We start from the raw sequence: 14304 nt of genomic DNA on the forward strand, positions 1-14304 counted from the left end.
TTTTTAATTGAGGTTTCAAATAATCCATTCTTGTTTTCTCTTTAAAGGCTTTGACAACATTTTCTCATCCTTTTTTTTTAATCAAAATGAGTACATGGCCTATTTCCCTTTTCCACTTCCTTAACAGCTATATCACAAAAAGTAGCTACTAACTCATCTGGCCATGTGGCCTTTGGTTTTCTAGTTCCTTCATTTTCAGTACCCTTTGCTTTCTTCTTTCCCATACTGTTAAACTATATATACTAAACCTTTGATTCACATCTCAACTTCAGCAGTGTAATATAATTTTTATAACAACGACATGTGATATAATTCAACAATGCAATATAATTTTAATAACAGTATAACAACACTAAATATGACATATAATAGACATATAATGCATGCATTCATTATAACGCAGACAAAGTACGTAAACATCAAATGACCTCCAGGCAAGGGAAAAAAACAAATAAGAAAAAAATAAAGCTGTAACTGATCATGGAGAACAAAGTATGTGTGCCAGCACCCTAATCACACAACAAAACATATTCCTAAAATTACTTTTATGCTACATCAGTTCATGCTCTATTTATTTTGGCACATTATGAAAACACCAAAGAGCAAGCAAATATCAGATCAGGCAGATATTTCTAATCGTTCAAAGAACAAACAAATCAACCAATTGTATAAGAAGGATGTGCGCAAGAGGCCTAAAAAGGAGTATGCATGTGTGCAAGAGGCCTAATAAGTATCCTCGGGACCGCATGAGAGAACTTCATCATAATTCAACCCCACCATATATAACACATATACCAAAATAATAATTATGTCAGCCACCATTTAACATATCTTAACGTGGTTGCTCTGTAAAGTCCGTGTTGATGCTTGAATGAAAAAGGATGCAATGGGTTGTGGATCAGGTAACAAATGGGCAGGAAAAGGCAGCGAAAACAATTGAGTTGCATGATGCTTAGTTGAATTTGTTTGGTTGCTTCTATCTTCATGCATGAATTTTTATTTGTGCTTGAAGATATTCTTTTGTATGCTTGAAAGACTTATTGTCAAATTAGGCTCTAATCTTAGCACTTGTATGCTAAATACGTGCTTTTGCTTGGCTCATGCTAGGAAACAAACTTCATTCTCCATTTTCTATTTTTGTTTCAATAAGGTGGGAGTTGTGCTTGAGGTTTCGATCTTTCTCACTTATGTTATTTACTTGGATAACTTGCTTCTTTGAAATTAAGCTTGTAAGTTCTGCATTATGTGCCTAGTATTAACATGCTTGAGATCTGTGAGTGATCTAATATGTCTTCTTTTTTTTTCAAAAGTTACTTGTTGTTGATTGGCTTTGGTGTTGGAGCTAGAATGGTAGCCTGGATTGATGTAAGTGGTAAAAGCCTGATTATGAGAGTAAATGTGCTTGTTGATTGTGGGTATAAATCAATATTGAGTTGGACAATAGAATTAAATGGTATGCATGCTTGATTTTCAAGAGAGGAATCGATTGAGGTGTTGTGGAAATCTAGATTTTGTATTGGTATAATTTGTTGTTGGTTATGGTATGTAAGACCAGTTGTTTTGCTTGATGTGGATCCTTTATTTTTTGGTTCTCAGGTGGATCAACTTGATGCATGATTATGAAACTTAAAAGCTTGGGATGTATGAGCTAATGGTAAACATAATGACATAAATCAAATCGACAGCTCCCAAGTGCAGTAGCTTGATCAACATGTTTCTCTGGCAATGAATATCATTTACAAAAGTGTGATGAGATTGTACTTATAACCACTGTTGTCAAAATGATTTAGTTTGCTGTTTGGTAAGATTTAGTGGAATGATATGTCAAATAAGTTTGAAATACTAAAAAGCGGGACAACAATAAGGTATTATGCTGAGTCGATGTTGAAATGTTTATAGGGGAGGGCTATTAATAAACTGGCCCCAGCAGTGATTGTTTCAACATGGAGTAGTTTGTTGCTAAATCAAATAATAACCTTCAGGTCAAAAGGTTCAAGCCACTAAGAATATGATTTGAGTAGAGGGATATAAGTTTTAGGAATAGGAAGTCTCAGACTATGGGAGGAAGTGAGAAAATGTAGCTACTTTAATTTTCAACAGTTAAATTTTGGCTTTTGAGGAGAAAAAGAAAGCATCATTTCACATATATACTTGTCTAAAGTGAATAAGTGGCTCACAAGAGGATAAAGAGCATGAAATTGAATATAAGTCTAAAAAATGAAGAACACTAAGCTTATTTGCATCTTTTTGGGCTAGATTTGTTATTGTTTTGCCTTACTGCATGCATTGGTTAATTTGGTGACGAGAAAAAGCATGGATGGTACAAGAAAATTCTTCCATGAAGCACGAGAAAAAGCATGGATGGTGCAAATAAGCTTAATGAAGAACACTAAGCTTATTTGCATCTTTTTGGGCTAGATTTTTTCTTATGGAAGCCTTAACCCCTATTGTCAAATTGGATTGCATTATAACAAAGCCCCAAGTATTATTGCATGTGCTTGAAACTTCTTTTATAGAAAATGATAGCTTTGACATCTAGTCTATGAGCTAATGTAGGCCTGCCATAAGAACAGATAAACACTGATATTATATCTTCCATGTTGCTGGTAAGGTTAATGAAAAGTGGTCGAAAGGTTGAAAGTGGCTTGACAAAATGAGACAATTTTGTGGTGCTAATAGAACTGATGCTTGCAGGGTGTATGTAAGTTGGTCCCGATGGTGATTGCAAAGATATGAGATCACCTTGATATATATGTTCAAGGGAGAGGTTAGCTGCTAGAATCATGGTTTAAACCAAGGTATGAGGTTCAATCCTTAACAAATTTGGAAAAATGTTGCTAGTGATGAGGTTATTCTTTGTGGCCTATTTTGTTCAGTTAAAGTCTCTTGGTGAGATAGCTTTCAGAGATTGAATGATAGGGCTCTTAATTTCTTCACTCAATATAGAAGCCTGAATATTGGATGAATAAATTTGATATTCATGGTTTTCTTGAATGCTTTTTACATGAACTCAAGGCTTGAAGTCTCATAGACAACATTATTGAGCAATAAACATGTGATGCAATGAGCATTAGCATGTTTATCAAGAGGAATTGCATCTGATGCCTGAGTATAAGTGGTAAAGTATGAGCAGTCTGAGGTTGAGCATGGAAATCTTTTTGAGAAAATAGTGCTGCTGGTAAGAAAGCTGAGACAGAAACACGGCCTAGTCTCCAGCAGAGTCGCCAAATATAAGAGGGGGTTTTGTCGAGGTTGTACAACAGTGATATTAGCATGGCCGACCCTAAAAATGATCACCCATTGTCTGAGTTAGCGAAGACTAGGCCCAACAAGCCTTGAAAGACAAAGAAGTCCTAGGAAACTTGTTGTTGTGTTCGTCCCAGCAGCTCATCCATTCCTTATTCACGGCAGTGGCCAGGCATGGCTTATATTGCAGTAAGTAAATGACTTATATTATTGTCAATAAAGGGCTTGGCAAAAGTGTATTTGGCGTGGGAGTTGAAAAAACATGAGTTTCAGAAAGAAGAGATTACAACAATGGTGTCAAGGTGGTTTTGGCTTGTGAAATATGGGATTTGGGACTGAGAGGATTTGGAAAGGATGGAAAACTAAGGGAGATTGAGCATGGAAAGAAGAAGTGCGCTAGAGAGCTTGCTAGCTCACCCCTAATCTGATCTCCCCCTCTCTTGGTTAACGACATAAGGTATTTATATACTGTCCCAACAGTTAAATGAATCTTGGTTTAGTGCTTAGACTATTGGGTAAAGGCATGAATTGGTTAAAAGCATGTATCATACTTGATAATAAATTAAATTTTGTCTAGAGGTGGTGAAATATTTTTGTAGATTTCATGGCAGAAAATCTGCTACTGGGACAACTTTGCAGGATTTTGCTGTGCTGCTGGGAATATGTTTATTTAAGCGATTTTATGTGGGCTTGGCTTTTTAATTAGTTATGAAGGATTTAGGCATGGGCTTTTCTCTTCTTCTTTACCCGTATTAAGATTTAGGACGCCAGGCATGAATTTTAGTCTCAAGCACAAAATTACCGACGAGTCTAAACCTAATAATGGGTCTCATACGTTTCTGTTACCTTCCACACTACACCCATTATTGTAAGCCCCAAGTGCATGAATGTGGCTTGGATCACGTGCATGACTTGATGATTACAAGCGTATTTAACATAGAAATACAAATTGGGCTCAAAAATGCATTAGAGCTGATATGTGGATTTTTAGGCATCAACAATATCTTTCACATATTACAAGCATAAGTTCATTTATATATCATAAATAATACCTAGAAAGGATTGTAGGTATTGTTTTCATTTAAGAAATTATAGAACCACAAGAAAAAAACCAATATTTGTCTTCCTGACCAATATTCCCCTTGAATGACGAATTCAAAGATAACAAAAGCTGCTAGGATCAGCTTTTCCAGGAATATCAAAATCAATTAAGCAAAAAACAAATCTCAATTCACAATATATGTCTAGGATAATGAAAAAAAAACGCAGAACCTGAATCCCAAATATGAAATTCAAGAGAAAAAAAAATCAGAACAGAAAAACGAACGAAAATGGAGAAGAAAATGGAGGAAGAGGAATTACAAAAGAAGCAAACGAGAGAGAGAGAGAGAGAGAGAGAGAGAGAGAGAGGAGAGAGAGAGAGAGAGAGAGCTATTACCTGAACATGAAGTAGAGAATGAGGCAGACGAAGATGAATTCGGCTGTCGAAGAAGAGGGTAGAACATGATTAATCATAAATTATTTGGACATTTTGGGAATGAAAATTTGATTCAAGGTTCATCTGTAACGAATACTTAGGGGGGCGTATTCAATTAAGAATTTGTTAGATTTTTTTTGTATTTGAAAAGTTTGTGGGTACTCAATTTAGATTTTAAAAAATCCTTAAACTTTTGTTGGTATTCAATTAGGACTTTAAATAATCTGTTCAATTCTGATGGTATTCAAAACTCAATCAACTCTTAAGGATTCTAATATCTCATAGATTTTGTAAGATTCTTTAGTGTTTGATATAAATAGCTAAGCCCTAGAGAAATCTGGCCACAACGCAAGAGATTTTCATGTATTCTCTGTCTCTCTCATTTTGAAGATGAAACGTCAACATCAGAAGGAAGGAGAAGACGAACTGACGTTAATCAACCTCAATGTTTCTCTGTTCTCCTAACAAATGTACTTTTCTCTTCTGATTTTGATTTCCTCTTTGTTATTGTACTAAGCTTGTTTTGAATTTATTTGATTAGTTTATTTCTTATGTGGGAATATATAATCTGTCTTTGTAATAGGTTGAGATCTAGTCATTTGATTGAGTATTGTGTTAGATCGATGATTGAAAATACATGTTAGGCTTTCTATTTTAGATTTAGGTTTCTCTATTTCTAGTCTTATTTACCTATGTTTTTTGTCTCGTATGATACTGGTTTAATGCCAATGCCAATGGTAAGGAGCAAAAAGGGTTCAATACTAGCTATTCTTGTATATGAGCTTGGAGATGAGGGATTAGAAGGTTCTCATGATCTGTTTGGAACTTCGAATCATAATTGAAGGCTTGATATGTCCAGATTAATTTTCTCTACTGTAGGACTATTGTTGAAAGTCCTAATGTTAATGATGTTGGTTTGGTGATTTTGGAATTAAAAGCTCCATTATTTATTCTGTTAGGAACTTAAAATCTACTGTAATTGTTTGAATGTAATATCATGATTATGAGTCAAATGGTTATGGACTGATGTTCATCTATTAGAAACCCAAAACAAGTTAAATGATGATTTTATATACAGTCCATGTTGGATGTATTGCAAATTATTGTTGCTAAAACTATGGAAAATTTATGATTATTGTCTAATATAAAACAAAAAAGAATGTGAAGAATTTTTTTCTTAATTGATCACTGATTTAGTTTACAATTAACCTTTATACAACTCGATCCAATTATGGTCTAGAATCGAGCATTCTAATATATTGACAGCTACCTTTTTGACATTCACCAGAATCAATTGTCTGGTATGATGTGACTGCTTCCTTCTGTGATTTATTTCATTCAACACTTAAATCTTAGTACATCACAGGAGTGACCGACATTCATAGAAGACCTAACACACAAACTTTGAATTCAAATTTTTATTGTCTCATCCTCTTCATTATAATGGACAGGTATAGATCCTTTGTTTGAACCTGGAATTGAAACTACAAAAAGAAGACTTCGAGGCTTTCTTAGTTTGGTGATCCGGTGAGAGAGTTATTAGAACACATAGGCCATGATAGGAGCACAAGGAGCTTAGCCGCAGGAGAGAATAAAATCAGGTTTGACATACACTCCAGGAGGGACCAAAAAAAGGTTCAAATTGAAAAGCTTAAAAGACAAAATGAATGATGTTGTTGGAGAGAGCAGCTTGGTTTTTGGTGTTGGAAGAGATGCCCCTAGTGACAATCTAGGTGCCACTGGCATCGACTAATGGCTAGTCGGAGACGACAATGTGTACTAGCACTTCTCCTCAATAGATGATTTAGGCAGTAGTGTTTGTGTTGAAAACTAATCAACTAGTGTGTTTGTGAACAATATATGGTTGAGCCATTTTGTGGCTTGGTTTTGTATCTTAGGCAATGTAAGCTGGTTCATTTGGACAAAAAAATGGCTTCTTTAGGTTTAGGCATGCAAAGAACAAAAACGTATATTGTTTTTGTACATCTTGTATTGATAATATTGAAATACAACCCGATATCATTCGTTAATCTTTTATATTATTTATTGTTATTATAAGTCTGTAGCCTTATTAAATCCAAAGGAACACAAGCAAATCAATCTAATAAAGTATATTAAAATTTATATGGAATCGAAACAATCTATAGTCATAAAATCCATGGATTATGTAAAGTCAACCAGATTCTTTTAAAATTTAGATTGAATACAACCCCCTTAGTCTGCTCTCCAAAATCAAGACGGAGGATTGATTCCTGAAAATTAGGTGGGACCCATGTCGATTTCATTTTGGATAAGGTTAGTAAACGGCATTTTTAAAGGAAACGGAATGACTCCGGAGGGAATCATTCACTTTACTGGTAGGTAAACACCCCCTTAGTGTAACAATTACTGCTTTGCCATACATCCAACGTGGTTTTACCTATTTTGTAGAGTAAAACACTCACTTTGGACTTGAATCTTTATTATAGCTAACACCCAAACCCTTTACAAAATACCCACCAATCTGCTACATTGTAAAAAAAAAACAGGAGTATTATGGTAAAAAATAAATAAAACTTATATACATTAATAAACAATATTATTTCCTTATAGAAATTAACCACTCACGACCATCCTCTTTCCCACACCCATAGGGTATGAGCAATTTCTAGTAGAAGTTGACATATGATATGTCTCCCAAGCAGTAAAACGTGGTATCACTAGACTTTTTGATGATTCAGTGTCACTATTATGTGCATGTTACGCTACATATATATATATACAATATGTATATGAGAGAATATACTTTCTGTATCTCAATAATGAATTTTTTTAGGTACTCATCTGTGTGTGTCTATGTGATACTCACATTTATACAAATGACAATAAATTTGTCATTATTGTGGTAAAACGAATCAATATTTAGATTCATGGTGTTGTTACTCTTAAGCAATATATTAACTGAGAACTCAAAATACAAAAGATCAAAAACAAGTACGAATTCACATACATACATGAACTGTACTGTTGCAAGGATATGGTATAGCCAAGGCCTTAAAGGGATATTTTCTGTTCACAGTTGCACCAGTATTTTCAGTCATGTGACCTCTTTCATCGCAAGGCAATAACCAATCGAACTTGTGAATTTAATTCGCTAAAGCAATCTCTTGAACAACCATAGCAAACTGAATTCCTGGACAACCCCTCCTGCCAGCCCCAAATGGAATAAATTAGAATCCATCGTTACCTTTATAATCTATGTCAACGATGTTCATAAATCTTTCACGTTCAAACTTCTCTGGTTCCTCGTAAGACTTCGGATCCCTTCCAATCTGCCACGCATTAATAAAGACTTGTGTGCCAGACATAATGTTGTAGCCATTTATGTTTATATCTTGGGTAGCAATCCTAGGCAGTAATAATGGAACTGGCGGATGCAAGCGAAGAGTCTCTTTGATTACTGCTTTCAGATAGTTCATTCCAACTAAGTCATCCTCTGTTATTATTTCGTTCTTATTTCCGACTATTCCCCTTACCTCATTTTGTAATTTCTTCATAACACTTGGATTCCTATAAAGCTTGGACATTGCCCATTCCAAAGTTGTAAATGTAGTATCGGTGCCGCCGACAAACATATCCTACAAGAATATATAAGATGTCAAACTAAATAAAATAAAATAAATGAAATCATCGGCCTCTCATAGAAACCAACTTAAAAATTTGTTACTGGCTTTCACATGAAATTATTGAGATGGATAGGAAGCACTGGTATGCTAACGAAATTAAGTCATAATTAATTTTTACCTAAGATCGTCTCTCTTAATAATCAACTAGCTTTACAGATATGCTAACGAAAGTTTGACAAGGCTACGTACCAAGATGATAGCCTTTATGCTAACTCTATCGATGGTAAAACCAGCTATGTTTTCTTCACGAACCGAAAGCAAAACATCCACTAAATCATATTTTCCATCATCCTCATCTCCTTCATAACCCTTTGAGCTATCAATATGCTCTTGAACAACCAAATCCAAAAATTCATCAAACCGTTTAGCCAGACTGTCTAATTTAGCGTCCAAACCATTAACACGACTGACCCAAGCGAGCCATGGAATATAGTCACCAATATTTACACGCCCCATTAACTCTGCGCACTCTCCAGAAAGCTTCATAAACATCCTCCCTCAACCTTTCCCCGATCACTGTACTTCCTCCCAAGAGCTACTCTACAGATGACATCATTAGTAAGCCTCACGAACATTTCAGTTAGATTCAAAACAGAGGACGCCGAGGCTGATGGTGAAGATGAGGATAGAGTACAAGACTGCTTAATGGTGTTGATCATGGACTCTGTTTCTTCTTCTCTCACATAACGAAAAGACCGAACCCTAGAGTTGCTCAAGAGATTCAAGACACATATACTTTTCAGCTGCCTTCAGTACTCGCTGCCTTCAGTACTCGCCGTACGGTGCCATTGCAACTATTGAATGAAATCATTGTGGGTTGCATGTCTTTGCAGGCATGGCTGTGGGATGTAAGCAAAGCTGCAATCCCTATGCAGTTTGGTTGTCGTTCGGTTCTGTTCTTGTCGTTTGTAGTTTATCTCTTGGCGGTCATTTGTGCAAGTTAGTGTCATTTTTTTCTTTCTCAAAGCTTTAATTGCCGATCGTGCAATCGTACAGTTGCTGAGCTCCACCCACGTCTTTTTCTTGTGTCTAATCTATGGTTTTTATTTTCCCTCAGTTTTATATAGTGATTAGTGGTTAGTTGAACAGTAGTTAGTATGGTGTAGTTGAGGTTAGTATGTTGTGTAGGTGTTAGAGTTGTCTGCTCTTCTTGTATTTAAAAGTGTTGGTTCAGCCATTGTTGATTATTCATTCAAGCAAATTGAAAGTTCAGTTGTTCATACTCATATTCATCTTCTTCATAATTACAACATGGTATCAGAGCAGTGATCCTTATAGGACATGTCTCTGTTCTTCACTCTCATTGTTTCATCTTCATTTTGTTATTCCCTTCATTATGACTGGAGGTATCAGAAAAAAAGAAGATTCGTCTTCATCTAGATCTGAGGTTGTTGACACCACCTCTAATCGTATCATATCCTCATTGCTCAATGAGTTCAACTACATTTCATGGTCAAATGCCATGATCCTTGCTATTGGTGGCAGAAACAAGCTTGGATTCATCAATGGAAAGATCAAGATGCCTTCATCCTCCATTCCAGAATTTGATACTTGGCAACCTTAAGATCAGCTAGTAAGGTCATGGATAATCAATTCCATGGAACCAAGGCTTCACCAAATCTTTCAGTACTATGATTCGATTGCTAAGATGTGGAATGCTATCAAGGAGTTTTATGGAGATCTCAACAACTGTGCACGAATTTTTCAAATCAAGCAGCAGATTGCAGCAATTCAGCAGGGCAATCTCACTTTCATTGAGCACTATGGAAATCTCACGGCAAAATGGAATGAGCTTGAGATCTACATGCCCCATACCACTAACTCAGCCACAATCTTGAAAAGAAGAGAAGAAGACAAGATCTTCAAGCTTCTGATCAACCTTGGACCTGAGTATGAGGACCTTAAAAGCCACATTTTGATGTCTTCAGAGCTTCCCTCTCTTAACTCAGTCAGTGCTACTATTCAAAGAGAAGAAACCAGAAAGAAGATTATGAGTGTAGATGTAGCTGTTGCTGAGACTCAAGTTACTGAGAGTAGAGCTTTTGTTAGTAGCAGGCCATATAGAGGCAGGAGGCCTGATTTGAAGTGCACACATTGTGAAAAAATTGGTCGAGCTGGCATTGGTCTTCTCAAAGAAACTTGTTGGATCCTGCATTCTGAACTCAATCCTAAGAACCGTGGTGATGAGATTAGATTTGGAAAAGGGAAGATAAAGCAAGCATATAACCCTAAAGCAAACTACTGAAGCTCTGCCAACAATGCCTCTGACGAGATGATGAAGTTCTCAGCCAATCCTATTTCACTAATCAACGAGTTTGCTAATTTCTTGCAACAAAAGCAATGCAGCAATGAAAGTAATGAGCGCACTGCCATGCTAGGAAAATTTACAGGGTTCCTTGCAGAGGAAAAAATTGCAAAGCCTGAGGACATTCCAGGTATTGTTTGTGCTATTTCTACTGCTCTAAATCTTAACAAGGATCATAATTTTTGGATTGTTGATTCTGGTGCCACTGATCATATGTCAAACAAGTCATTTGAATTAAAAGATTTCCATGCCTTTGATAAACCATCTCATGTATCTGTTGCTAATGGGAAGAAAGTTCCCATTCTGGGAAGGGGAAAAATGTCATTGTTCTCAAGTCATAAAGAGTTATCCATTTTGTATGTGCCATCATTCCCATTCAAATTGTTATATGTGGGAAAAATCATCAGATGGCTAGATTGTCTGTTATCTTTTCAACTCATAGTGTGGTGTTTCAGGATCGAGTAACTCAGAAGAAGATTGGTGAAGGCTTCTTTCTTAATGGCCTTTATTACATCTTCAGTTCCTCAAGTTTTCCAAAAAGCCTCCTAGCTGAAACCAAGTCTTCAACTCTGCATCAATGATGGCACATGCGTCTAGCACATCCTTCCAATCATGTTATGGCGTTTTTTTTTTCCAAATGTGTGTAAAATAATTCATGACTGTGAAATATGTTACAAGTCTAAGTCAACTAGATTACCCTTTCCTAGTTCTAGTTCTAGAGTAACTCAACATTTTGAAGTTGTGCATTCTGATGTATGGGGACCTGCTAGAGTCACATCTTTTGATGGCTATAAATTCTATGTGACTTTTATTGATGATTTCTCAAGAACAACTTTTTTTTTACCTCTTGAAACACAAGTCAGAAGTGATGAAAAGCTTCCAAGATTTCCACAATTTGGTTAGAAATCATTTTTCTTCCAAAATTTGTGTCTTAAGATAAGAAAATGGCTTCGAATATACTTCTAACAACATGTCAAATTACCTCAGTACACATGGAATTTTCCATCAAACAAGTTGTGTAGGAACTCCCCAACAAAATGAAGTGTCCGAGAGAAAGAATAGAGACTTGCTTGAGAAAACTCGAGCTCTTATGCTGCAAGCTCATGTCCCTAAAAAAATTCTTGTAACACACAATTCAAACTGCTGCATATTTGATAGATCATTTATCAAGTAGAGTTCTTGATTTCATGTCTCCCTTTTGAGGTTCTAAAGGGTAGGAAAATTGACATTGATCATTTGAGGATTTTTGGAAGTGTTTGTTATGTTCATGTTCAGAAAGCACAAAGAGACAAGCTTGATCCTCGAGCCATTAAGTGTGTATTTCTTGGATATTCCTCCTCACAAAAGGGGTACAAGTGTTACATTCAGAGACAAGGAAAGTGTATGTTTCAAGAGATGTGACATTTGATGAATCAATGTCCTTCTATCAGTCCAGTGACACTGATCATCAGGAGAGTTGTTTGACATTGTTACTCCTAGCAATGTTCTTGAGCATAAGCCTGCTAGTATTGATCGCAATGATGATGTTGAAACTGATCTTGAGATGGCTTATAATGAGGTTGTTAAGTATGTAGAGGAGCCCCACGAAGAGCCTCGATATAATGATTTTTTTATATCAAGAACCTGCTGTTATTTCCGAGCCTTAATCATCTCAACCACGATATCCTTGTCGAACTAGAAAAATCTCCACTAAACTGGAGGGTTTTGTTCATTATGTTCCAAAACACCCTCTTGGCAATTCAGTTAACTCAATCAATGTGTCTGCATCACATTTTGCTTTTTCTGACTAAAATGAATGATGTCTTTGAACCTAGAACTTTTGCAAAAGCAAATTCCTCTCCGGAATGGAGACAAGCTATGCAAGATGAGCTCAAAGCTCTCCATGACAACAAAACTTGGAGCATTGTTTCTTTGCCAAAGGGTCAGAAGGTTGTTGGAGCTAGGTGGATTTACAAAATCAAGTTTCATTCCAATGGCACCATTGAGAGATATAAAGGCAGGTTAGTAGCTCATGGGTTCACTCAAACTTTTGGTGTTGATTACAAAGAGACATTTGCTACTGTGGCTAAGTTGAATACAGTTAGAGTGTGCTGGAATCTTTTTCAAATGGATGTAAAAAATGATTTTTTGCATGGAGATTTAGAAGGGGAAGGGTATATGAGACTACCTCCTGGTCATGCTCGTGAAAATGAACCTGGCATTGTTTGTAAGTTGCATAAGGATATTTATGGACTTAAACAGTCTCCTCGAGCTTGGTATTCCAAATTGAGTTCAGTCCTATTTTCTGTTGGTTTCAGTTGAAGCAAAGCAGACTCTTCAATGTTCATTAGAAATGGGGCAGCTGGCTACTCATTATTCTTGTGTATGTTGATGATTTAATTATAACAGGTGATGATGATGATGAAATCAAGGCCTTAAAGTCATCTCTAAATGCCACCTTCTCCATTAAAGATCTTGGCTCATTAAGGTACTTCCTTGGTATAAGAACTGGATCATACTTCAACTGGTCTATTTTTAAATCAAAGGAAGTACATAATTGATCTATTACAAGTAGCTCAAATGCATGATTGCAAACCAGCCAAGTCTCCACTTCCTAGCAAGCTTCAGATTGATAAAGATGGAGCAGTCCTTAGTGACATTTCTGCATACTAAAGATTGCTTGGCAAGCTTATCTACCTTACAATTACGCGACCAGACATCACACACATTGTGAGCTTGGTGAGTCAATTTATGCATGCTCCTAACATCTATCACTTACAGCTTGTTAAGAGGCTTCTTCGATATCTTAAAGGCACAGTGACCAGAGTTGTATTCATGAGGAAAAATGGTCATTTTAGACTTGAAGGTTTTTGTGACTCCGATTGGGCTGGTAGTTATATTGATCGCAAGTCCATTACTGGTTACTGAACCTTTGTTGGAGGTAATTTAGTGACATGGAAAAGTAAAAAAGCAAACGGTTGTAGCTCGTTCTAGCGCTGAAGCTGAATATAGAGCTATGGTTTCCACTTCATGTGAACTGATATGGCTAGAGTCACTGCTCAGTGAGATGGGAATCCCATGCAACTATCTCATTACTTTGCATTGTGATAATCAAGCTGCCATTCACATTTTAGCTAATCCAGTATTCCATGAACTCACGAAACACATTGAGGTAGACTGTCACTTTGTCCGAGATCAAGTTCAGTCCAAAGTTTTAGAGATTGCTTATGTTCGCTCCTCTGATCAACTCATTGATATTTTCACCAAAGCTCTTCCCTCTGCTCAGTTTCATCGATTGTTGTCCAAGCTTGGATTAAGAGCCTACCTCAATCCAAGCTTGAGAGGGAGTATTGAATGAATTCATTATGGGTTGCATGTCTTTGCAGACATGGTTATGGGATGCAAGCGGAGCTGCAGCTCCTCTGTAGTTTGCTTGCTGTTCGGTTATGTTCTTGTCGTTTTTAGTTTATCTCTTGGTGGTCGTTTGTGCAAGTTAATGTCGCTTTCTTCTTTCTCAAAGCTTTAGGTCGTGCAATCGTACAGTTGTTAAGCTCCACCCACGTCTTCTTCTTGTGTCTAATCTATGGTTTCTGTTATTTCTCAGTCTTTTATAGTGATTAGTGGTTAGTTGA

The 14304-nt window shown here is 36.4% G+C and overlaps 1 pseudogene; it reads right to left on the bottom strand.

Annotated features, from left to right (window-relative positions):
• Positions 1–7163: 7163 nt before the first annotated feature.
• On the bottom strand, positions 7164–9692 carry LOC126797137 (cytochrome P450 736A117-like; annotated as a pseudogene).
• Positions 9693–14304: the final 4612 nt, after the last annotated feature.

This window comes from Argentina anserina, chromosome 6, assembly GCF_933775445.1.
Source record: "Argentina anserina chromosome 6, drPotAnse1.1, whole genome shotgun sequence".
In the NCBI taxonomy this organism is placed as follows: Eukaryota; Viridiplantae; Streptophyta; class Magnoliopsida; order Rosales; family Rosaceae; genus Argentina; species Argentina anserina.